The sequence below is a fragment of the Pinus tabuliformis genome, chromosome 1_1 (genome assembly GCF_031772625.1).
Source record: "Pinus tabuliformis cultivar Carrire ecotype Pingquan chromosome 1_1, CPIR1, whole genome shotgun sequence".
NCBI lineage: Eukaryota > Viridiplantae > Streptophyta > Pinopsida > Pinales > Pinaceae > Pinus > Pinus tabuliformis.
In genome coordinates, this window is record NC_142297.1 from 57720031 (window position 1) to 57729892 (window position 9862).

Genomic DNA, 9862 nt, shown 5'->3' on the forward strand with positions numbered 1-9862 from the left:
GAAGACAGAAAGGTGTTGCTGGTAAAGGTGGACACTTTGAAGAATATTGTAGATGCATTGACAAAATCTATGAGCTTTGAGAAGTTCTCTTGGTGTAGAGAAGCAATGGGAATCTCAGGGCTGGAAAAAATGACTAACCTCTCCTGTGGCCCCCTGTGGAAAGAAAACAACAAGTGGGAGATTGTTGGGTTGTGTTATATTCTTTCCACGTAGTTAATAGGGGGATTGAAGGGCACCCGTAACCCCACTTTATGGGGTCCGGGGCAGCGCCCCGGAAAATTTTGGTTTTGGACCATATGTTAGGTTGGGCGGACCCACCTATGGTTTTGTGCATGATTTTCACACATGTTTTTTGGACGCGATGGTTTTCGGTCCATGGTATTGGACGCGATGGTTTTCGGTCCATGGTATTGGATGCTTCGACATGTATAAATATGTATTGTAACATTGAAAGGAACATAATGTAAAATCAAGCTGGTAGTCCCGGTTTTGGGATCTAGGGAAAAATCTTTGTGCATATGTGTTTTATGGGTTATGCTCTCGCATTGTTTATTTTCTTTGTTTAAGAATTCGTATGCAGGTAATTTCTGTACAGGGTTAAAACCTACAAACTTAGGAAGTCTATGCTTGTCTATGTTATTGAGTTTGTGCTTGTATAGCAGAAACCTAATCATAGCTAGGCTCTCAAAAGGGGAAAGACTTGCTTCTATAAGGAGAATAGGATAGGGTGTATTATTTTTAATTTTCAGGTTATAAGTTAGAAAACACTTCTAGATTTGCTCACTCTTTTTCCATGATTCTCTAGAGATGTTGTAACCCCAAACCTCACAGCCATATAAGATAACAAGAGTGACTAAAATTTCAAAGAGGAACTTCTTTTTATCCCACATTACGAGGTTCGTTGTTTTAAAATTATTTTCAAGACCAAAATAAGCTTTCCACCCCAAATTAATCCTTTTCTCAATGCTATGTTTCCAGTTTAGCTTGTGATGAATATCAATTCCTAGGTACTTGTAAGAATACACTTCCTCTAAGTTATTATTTTCATACATAAAATTAGCGTAAGTGTCCTTCTTGGATTTGATAATTATAACTTTTGTTTTGTCAGTGTTAATATGCATATGCATGGTAGAGCAGAAATCCTTAAGAAGCCTGAGTTTCTTATCAAGATTAGATGGGCACCTTGCCAAAACAACAATATCATGAGCATAGAGAAGAAGGATGACGACTATCCCAGCTAAGATCGTGCCATCACATCCTGCTTCCTCTAAATAGCCTTCAAGCTTATTGATGTAAATGCCAAATAGGGTAGGGGAGAGGGGACAACCTTGTTTAACTCTGATGTTAAACTTAATATCTTTCAACCACCCCTCATTGCTCTTTAGCTTGGCAATTACATTCTCATATAACCTTATAGTGGCAACTCTCAACTCGAGAGGAACCTTTAGCTCTTCTAATTTATTCCAAAGGTTTTATCTAGGAACCGTATCAAAAGTCTTTCTAAAGTCCACAAAGCAACAAAATAAATTGGACTTATCATTATGACATTCCTCCACAATGATACTATGCGTAACAAGGTGGTCTGTTGTTGAGTGATGCCTTCTGAAACCTGCTTGGCCTTTAGCCTACTTACCTTCACTTTCAAGCCATATGCTTAACTTCTTTTCCAAAATACTACCATATAAGTTGGTTAAGAGAGGGCTGATCATAATTGTCCGATAATTAGATGGGTTACTTGTATCCCCACTTTTAAAAATAGGGATAATGAGGCTCTCAATCTAAGGTTTAGGGAACCCTTGCTTGACTGCTTGATTGAAAAGCTTGTGGATGTGGGGGATGAGGACAAGACCTCCAATTTTTAAGATTTCTGCTTAGTAACCTTCAATGTCCTTAGCTTTCCCATTAGCGAGGATAGGACCTCCAATTTTCAAGATTTATCCTGGTAACCTTCAATGTCCTTAGCTTTCCCATTAGCGAGGTGATTAACCCCAAATTGAATGTCTTCTAAACAGAAAACTTCTTTCGTCTTGAGCAGGGTTTCCAAATTATCCATGAAATTTGGAGATTCATAAAGCTTTTTAAGATAGGAGTTCCAATCATGAAGAGAAATTTTATATTATCTTTAGTCTTCCTAGTGAGAATCTGCCTCCAAAATTTCTTAGGAGCTACCTTAGAGAGGTGTAAGAGATTCTCTTGTCTTTGACGAATGTACTGCCTCTTTTTCCTTTTAGTTAGGGCTTTGTATATTTTTATCTTGCCCATTTTAAGAGATTCATCAATAGCTTCCTTAATTTCTCTCCTTGCAATTTTACAATCTTTGTCATACCATGGATTGGTTTTGCTATTTCTTTTATTATTTGAAACTTCAATTGAGAACTTGTTAATAGAATATGAGAGGGTTGTGGTAAAATTATGATAGAGGTCTTCTATGTTGTCTATACTAGATAAAGGAAGAAAATTAGTTTTTAATTCATTTATAAAGAGATCATTTTTATTTCTATCAAATATTAAGTTCTTTTGGTTGTAAGTATTCACATATATTTCTATCAAATATTCACATATACTTAAAAATATATTAATAATAAAAAACCATTTTATTTTTTGTGATAAACATGTAAAATATTTTAATGTAACTTGACTATATATTGTATATCATTTTAAAAATTTATCTATATATCATGAAAAAATTATGTTTTTATGGTTAAAAAGTTTATTTAGTCCTATAAAATATTTTATTTAGCATTCAAAAATACAATTTAAGCAATGAAAAATAACATATTGTATTTTTCACTCTAAAGAAGTTTACACGTGAAGAAATTTCATCCCTCCCTACTTAAGATGGATCTATGTTGGTTTATATATATATATATATATATATATATATATATATATATATATAGATATATATATGATGATGATGAAGATTATCAAGGTCCACTAAGACCAATGCAATCTATTTGACCTCAAGAAATTTCTTCAAAATCTTAAAGAAGCACTACAAGATATCTATAGTTGGGTTGACTTAATAAATCAAGAAGATTGGAAGTGTGACACAAGTTAGTGAATTTACAGAGGGTGTGAGTAAGAGTGAGGCACTCTAAAAGAAATTGTTTTTCATCTTCCAAATTGAGAGCTCATGTGAGTAAGAATCACTTAGTGTAAAAGAAAATGTTTTTCATCTTCCGCCTTCTTAGTATCCCAAATCTGGCATATTCTATCATCCTAGGGAGTCTTGGGAGGAGACCACCCCTAGTTTCACTTGGAAGCTTACGAGAATTAGTTCTTATTCTAGCGAGGTTCATTTTCTTCTTCGTGCTAGTCAAGAGAGAGAGATAATTCTCGTTATCAAGGGTTGCATTGATCACCTCCTTATAGTATTTGAGCTTTATTTTACCCTCGAGCTCCTTATCATCCCACAACTTGTCCCCTTATAGTACCTGAGCTTTCTTTTATCCTCGAGCTCCTTATCATCCCACAACTTGTCCTTAAAATTAGACATAATAGTATCTTTGACACTATCCTTACTTCCCATGATGATATCCTCCTTAATACCCTAATTGTTGAGCCAAAATTGGGAATCCTTATGCCACACACTTATAATTTAACAACATTTAAACATATCAAAACACACAAAAAAAAAAAAAAAAAAAATCTTTCATAACTCCACTCCATCCAACCATTTTTTTTAGTATTTAGAAATGGTTTATTTATTATAATATTTTGATCAAAACATATATATAACATTAAGATAAATACAATTAAATTTTCATAAAATTAAAATCCTTACCATTATTAGACATTTTAATTTAGATTTAAAAAATAAAATAAAATTACATTTTAAATTAATTATTTATGATAATAATTTAAACTTTAAATTATTTAAGTGCCATTCAAATATATATAGAAATAAATACAAGCCATTATAATTTAATGATGATGATGATGGTGGTGGTTAAGGTCCATTGAGACCAAACTTTGGTTTATCGGACCTAAAGAAACAAATTATTTAGTTTGAGTTAAGATTTTATACTATGGTCAAAAAGTTTGGAGAGAAACCTTCCGATCTTACTATAATTTTGACATTGTAAAAGTGTAGGAAGGTGAGTATTGCAACAGAGATTTTGAAATTGAGATCTAATGTGGTTGTTTGCGGGGCACTCTAAGAGGAAGTGATTTTCATCCTTGATGTTCGTATTCTCACAGAGATGGCAGAACCTTTCCATCCATGGTGTTTTAGGAACTGCCAAACAACCAATTTCACTATGGAGCTAATGAGAGTTCGTTCTAATCTTGGCTATATTAATTTTCTTCTTTGAGCTAGCTAAAACAAAGAGATACTTTTCATCTTCTAGGGTGGGGTTGATGACCTCCTTATAATATCTTAATTTTCTTTTAGTTGCTAAATCTTTCTCACAACACATTTTTTCTTTGAACTTAGAAGTAACATTATTTTTTAATGTTATTAATGTCTTGCAATGCAACATTCTCGTTGATCTCCCAATGGTTTAACCAGGCCCTGGTGTCTTTATACCGGCCTCGCTTGACCCTTAGGTGGTTTTGGCTAGAATTAGAGCTAGCTAGAAGGTCTATGGTCTCCTATGTTATTGAGTTTGTGCTTGTACAACATAAGCCTAGTCATAGCTAGGCTCTCAATTGGGGAAAGACCCACTTCTATGAGAAGAATAGAATAGGGTGTGTTGCTTTTAATTTTGAGGTTATACGTTATAAAACACTTCTAAACTTGCTCAATCTTTTTCCAAGATTCTCTAGAGATGCTACAACCCCAAACATCACATCCATATAAGATAATGGTAGTGACTAAAGTTTTAGAGAGGGACTTCTTTCTATCCCACATTAAGAGGTTTGTGGTTTTACAATTATTTTCAAGACCAAAATAAGCTTTCCACCCCACATTAATCATTTTCTCAATGCTATAGTTCTAGTTGAGCTTGTGATGAATATCAATTACTAGGTACAAGTTACTATTGTCTAAGTTGCTTATCAAAATCACATTGTCTATATTGTGAATGTAGAGAAAAAAAATAATAACCATCCAAGCCAACACATGATGGTTCCTCTAAACAACCTTCTAACTTATCCATGTAAATAACAAATAACAACTAAACATCTCACCAGATACTTCCCAAAAAAATTCGATTTGTCCACCCCACCTGTTCCCATTCCATTTTATCTCGTCACAGCAAATTACAAAAAGTGAAACATCCCATCAAAATTTTTGAAAGAAAGTTCATGAGACCCCAAGTCCATAAGGGCACGCCTAGGTGGGGGCCACAAACTTGAAGAAGATGAGTTGGCCAACATTGAGACACGTTCTGCTAACTCTGTCAAAGCGAAAATAAAGTCCGGCTCTGATATTGCCATTTCCTACAGCAACACGATTTCCCGAAAACCCTAGAGATCATATGCACGAACGCAAAATTCCTGGAAACTCGTGATTTTCAATGCCTATAATAATACGGTTTCCCACCGTTTTAGTAACTCTGGCTCCAATAGCGCCATATCTATATAACAAGAGACAATTTTCGTGAAACCCAAGAATAGAAATCATCTGCACCAACGCAAACCCCTGCTCCTTTACACCATACATGCGATTTCCCACACTTCATCTCTCAATGAAGAAGTTCTTCCTTTGCGAATACAGTTCTCATTATCTTGATGATAGACTCACTTAGCTAATCCGAAACATGGGTTTCAAAAATTACTTACAAATTTTTTCATTATACATTGCATTATTTTTAATTATCCTCGGCCAATCGGTTTTCACCCCTGAATCTGAGCGAAAATGACCTCTGAATTTGTCAACAATATGAATCTTGTAAACTGTTGGAAAGAGGGCTCCAGATCAGGGTATCACTACTCCGGAGAAGAGTAGTGCTACCCCTCCTGCACATTCTAAGTTTTGCGGGGTTACCAAGTAGTGGTATTTAATATAGTTGTTTTTCCACATTCTACTGTCCCAACGTGATGTGAGTAGCTTTATGAATTACAACGTTTTTAATGGCTATGGTTGCAGAAATAGATGAACCGATAGATACCAAGCCCGTCGTTGGGACGGTACCTGGAAAAAGCAGGGTGCCAAGCGAAACGGTAAACAAGGTTCGTGTTCATTTCACTTTTTTTTTTTTGCCTGTTGGTTAAATATTTGTAATTTTGGGTTAAATTAAATATATTTTAATATGTTTAAATCATAGTTACACGTGTATGTGTAACATGTACCACTTTCGCTTTACAACACGGTGTCCAATATTGCAGTCTATTTGGGTGAGTAAAATTCTCCCACGGACATGGAGCTGCGTCCTTTTCTCTCTTTATTTTCTTTTCTTTATAATAACTTTGGGGTTTTCTGTGTATTCACTGTAAGAGGTGCATACGATTCGACAGAACGCGCAGCAAAAGCTTATGATGTTGCAGCGCTTTAATTCTGGGGTTTAACTGCCACAGCCAACTTTCCAGTATGACTTCTTTGTTGGTTTCGTTGTATTCAATGTTGTTGTTTTGGTTTGAATATATCAAAATTTGGTATTTTTTGCATTAATCTTCTTTATCCCTCTCCATCGCAAACTCCAAACCTCTGATCTAAAGCTGTAAAGCCCGGATGGATGGTTTTTATATTATATTAGTATTTAATATGGATAGTTTTTATTATATTAGTGTAGAATTCCAGCCGCAGTGAGAAAGGAAACCGGCGGTGGATGGGTGAGAGAGAACAGGAATCTGAGGCGCCCATGAAGAAACGACAAGTCCTCGGTCTTGGGTTCGACTCTCGAATCCCTCAGGTAAGAGTTGAGAAATCTCTGTCTCTTCAATAGACAGAAAGTTGCTCGACGGACTGCGCAGCACCCACAGGAAGCGATGCCCACTTGCTTCCAATCCCAACGCGAGTTCCATCACCCGAGACCTCGGGAGACCGGTTCCGCTGCCGAACGAAACGAAGAGAACCGACGAAGGCGGCTGCTTATCTAACCACTCGAGGCAATCCGTCCCTCCACTTTCAACAGGTTCGTCATTGTGTTGAAGAGGCGACGATGATATGAGCGGCCCAACTGGATAAAAGCGGGGCATTTGATCATTATTCCTCCGATTACATATCTTTCCTTTCACAAGAGCTTTGATGGCTTGAGGCTCTAGTTCCTCGAAGGTGTTGATCAAAATGCCCGTGGCTTCCCACATACGGGAGGAATGGTGATGGAATACATGAATAATGAAGAACTGGTGGGGAAGCTAAGGAGGTAGCGACGGAGTCTCACTAAACTGTATATATTAACAACTTTTAAAATTGATTTGCACTAAACTAAAATGTATATATATAAGATTGCACTGCTTTCATTACACAGAACAAGCCTGGGATTATGTGGAGGCACGTCCAAGTATCGTGGGGTTACCAGGTTCTTGAAAATCTCTCCTTTAATTCTAATTTCAATTACATAGTGAAAGATTAGTAATATCTAATAATTTCATGTTGCATGGTGTGTCATTTTATTTAAATGGCCTTTCTGAAAACACCATTCAATCTCTTCTCTAATTTAAATTTCAAGTCTTGCAAGCAATATCTGATAATACCTCTAATTTCAATCGTTTGTCATTTTAATTATTCTGCAAAGACGCCATGGTAAATGGCAGGCGCGGATAAGAAAAGGTGCCCACAACAAAGAGATTTATTTGGGTAGTTTCAGTAAGTGTACTTCTATAGTTTTTCTCGTATAGTTGTATTTGTGGTGTAATATAAAAAAGAAAATGAAAATATGATAATATCTGTTTTGGTTTTTACAGACATTGAAGAGGAGGCTGCTGTGGCTTATGATACTGCTGTCATTAAACACTGGGGCCGCACAAGAATTAGGATTTCGATCAAATTCGACGTACGGAATCATGTCATTAAAAGCGCCAGATCAATACTTGTACTGCCACTGCCAGTGAGCCCAAAAGCGCGTGCCCATATAAATTCAATCCACACATTCATGAGAACAATCTCCGCCACCACGCTGCTGGAAAACTCCAACAAATGGCCCTGTATATATTCAATATGTCTACATTTCTGTATGATGACCTCTCCTAGTGAATTTTATGCATTATTATGTTCAGGATTTTGCTTACATCCATTGGTGTCTTGTCCTCACTTCTATTGGAGGGCTATGCCTTCTACTTTTACATTTTGTATTTTGAATTTACTAACATGGATGACTTTTCTGTATATGTATGTAAAGTATTGTTGGACACAGATTGTCATTGATGTCAATATGGCAATATTTAAGAGGAGGAGATAGAGCATATCGCAGCCAAGAGGAGCAAAAGGAGCCAAGAGGAGCGGACCAAGCGAGAGGAGCCACATATATTGGAGGAGTGATAGAGCAAGAGGAGCCATATCAAAGGAGTGTTAGAGCAAGAGGAGCCATAAATATATTACAATCAAATAGGGCCATTGTAGGAGAAAACCCATATATATATATATATGCCTTAACACTATGGGCGGGCACATATTACAAACAACAATGCCAAAGGAAGAACTATTGGGAGTACTGAGGAGTATATATATATATATATAGAGAGAGAGAGAGAGAGAGAGAGGCGATATAATAACACGGACCCGCGGATCCATTATAAACTGGCTAAATGTAATATCGCATCTGCTGTGTTGCTGGTCTCAAAGGGCTGTAACTCCCGAAACCCCGATTGCGATTGTGGACCCGACGGGAATATAGACTGTGGCTTAATATCATATCGCATCCAGAATGTGCAAGCTCCGAAATCCGGAGCCGAAACTCTTATCAAGCAAAATAGAAAGCATATCGGGTCCGCGGAGTAGAGAATCGTTATTGCATCACCGAAATCGGAGCCGAAACTATTATCAAGTGAAGTGTAAAATCATATCGGGTCCGCAAAACTCTTGTATCCATCGGAAGCAGCGGAGGTAGCAATCGCCGAAATCATCTCGAGTCGAAATTATATTTGGAGCAGCCTAAAGGAGATCGGGTCCGCAACCCATCAAGACTCGCCGATAAGGAATCTGCCGATATGACGGATCCGAATTCAGTTTAGGAAGAAATGTAAGGAGGCATCGGGTCCGCCTTACATCGGAGGAATGGGTCTATTGTTTACAGCGAACGCCGATGTTCATCGGACCCGAAACAATATTAAAGGGAGTCTAAAGCCATATCGGGTCCGCACCTCGTCGAAGGTCTGGGCTTAAGAGTTATTGCGACCGCCGAAATCCGGACCTACCGATAATTGTAAAGGCGAGTACATAATAATTGAAGTCCGTCATTTGAATTAGAGCGGGGGTTTATAATGTTTTCCGTGTATTATATGATACATGGCCGCGTGGTTAAGGTATATATATGAAAACCTATGCGATGGTTGGTTAAAGCGCTCGGTGATGGTTGATTAAAGGCTCGGTTGGTGGCTTCCGATGGTTGATAAAATGCTCGGGTGGTGGCTTCCGATGGGTGATTAAAACGCTCAAGTGGTGGCTTCCGATGGTTGATTAAAACGCTCTGGTGGTGGCTTCCGATGGGTGATTAAATGCCTCCGATAAAGCCTGTAAGGTATTAACCACAGGTCAAGGGCCCAGTTTTATTTAAGAAAGGGGAGTTTGGGTTTTTCTACTGAGATTTTGGAACACTTGTATAGACAGAAGAAGCAAAGGAATGGAAGTCGAAGTGTCAAGCGATCAAGTGAGGAGGAAGCCAAAGAGCCAGCATGTAAGAGTAAACAAAGGGATAGGGGCATGGAGCATAAAAAAGCAGCAAAAACAGAGAATTGTAGTGGTTGTTCGTGAACGACATAACCTGAGCATGAGATAGTGAAAGCAGTAGAAGAAAAGGGGGCAGCAGAAGCAGTGGAA

General features: G+C 37.4%; 1 pseudogene; it reads right to left on the reverse strand.

Annotated features, from left to right (window-relative positions):
* Window positions 1–6663: 6663 nt before the first annotated feature.
* On the reverse strand, window positions 6664–7191 carry LOC149211541 (UDP-glycosyltransferase 72B1 pseudogene; annotated as a pseudogene).
* Between the last annotated feature and the right edge of the window lie 2671 nt (window positions 7192–9862).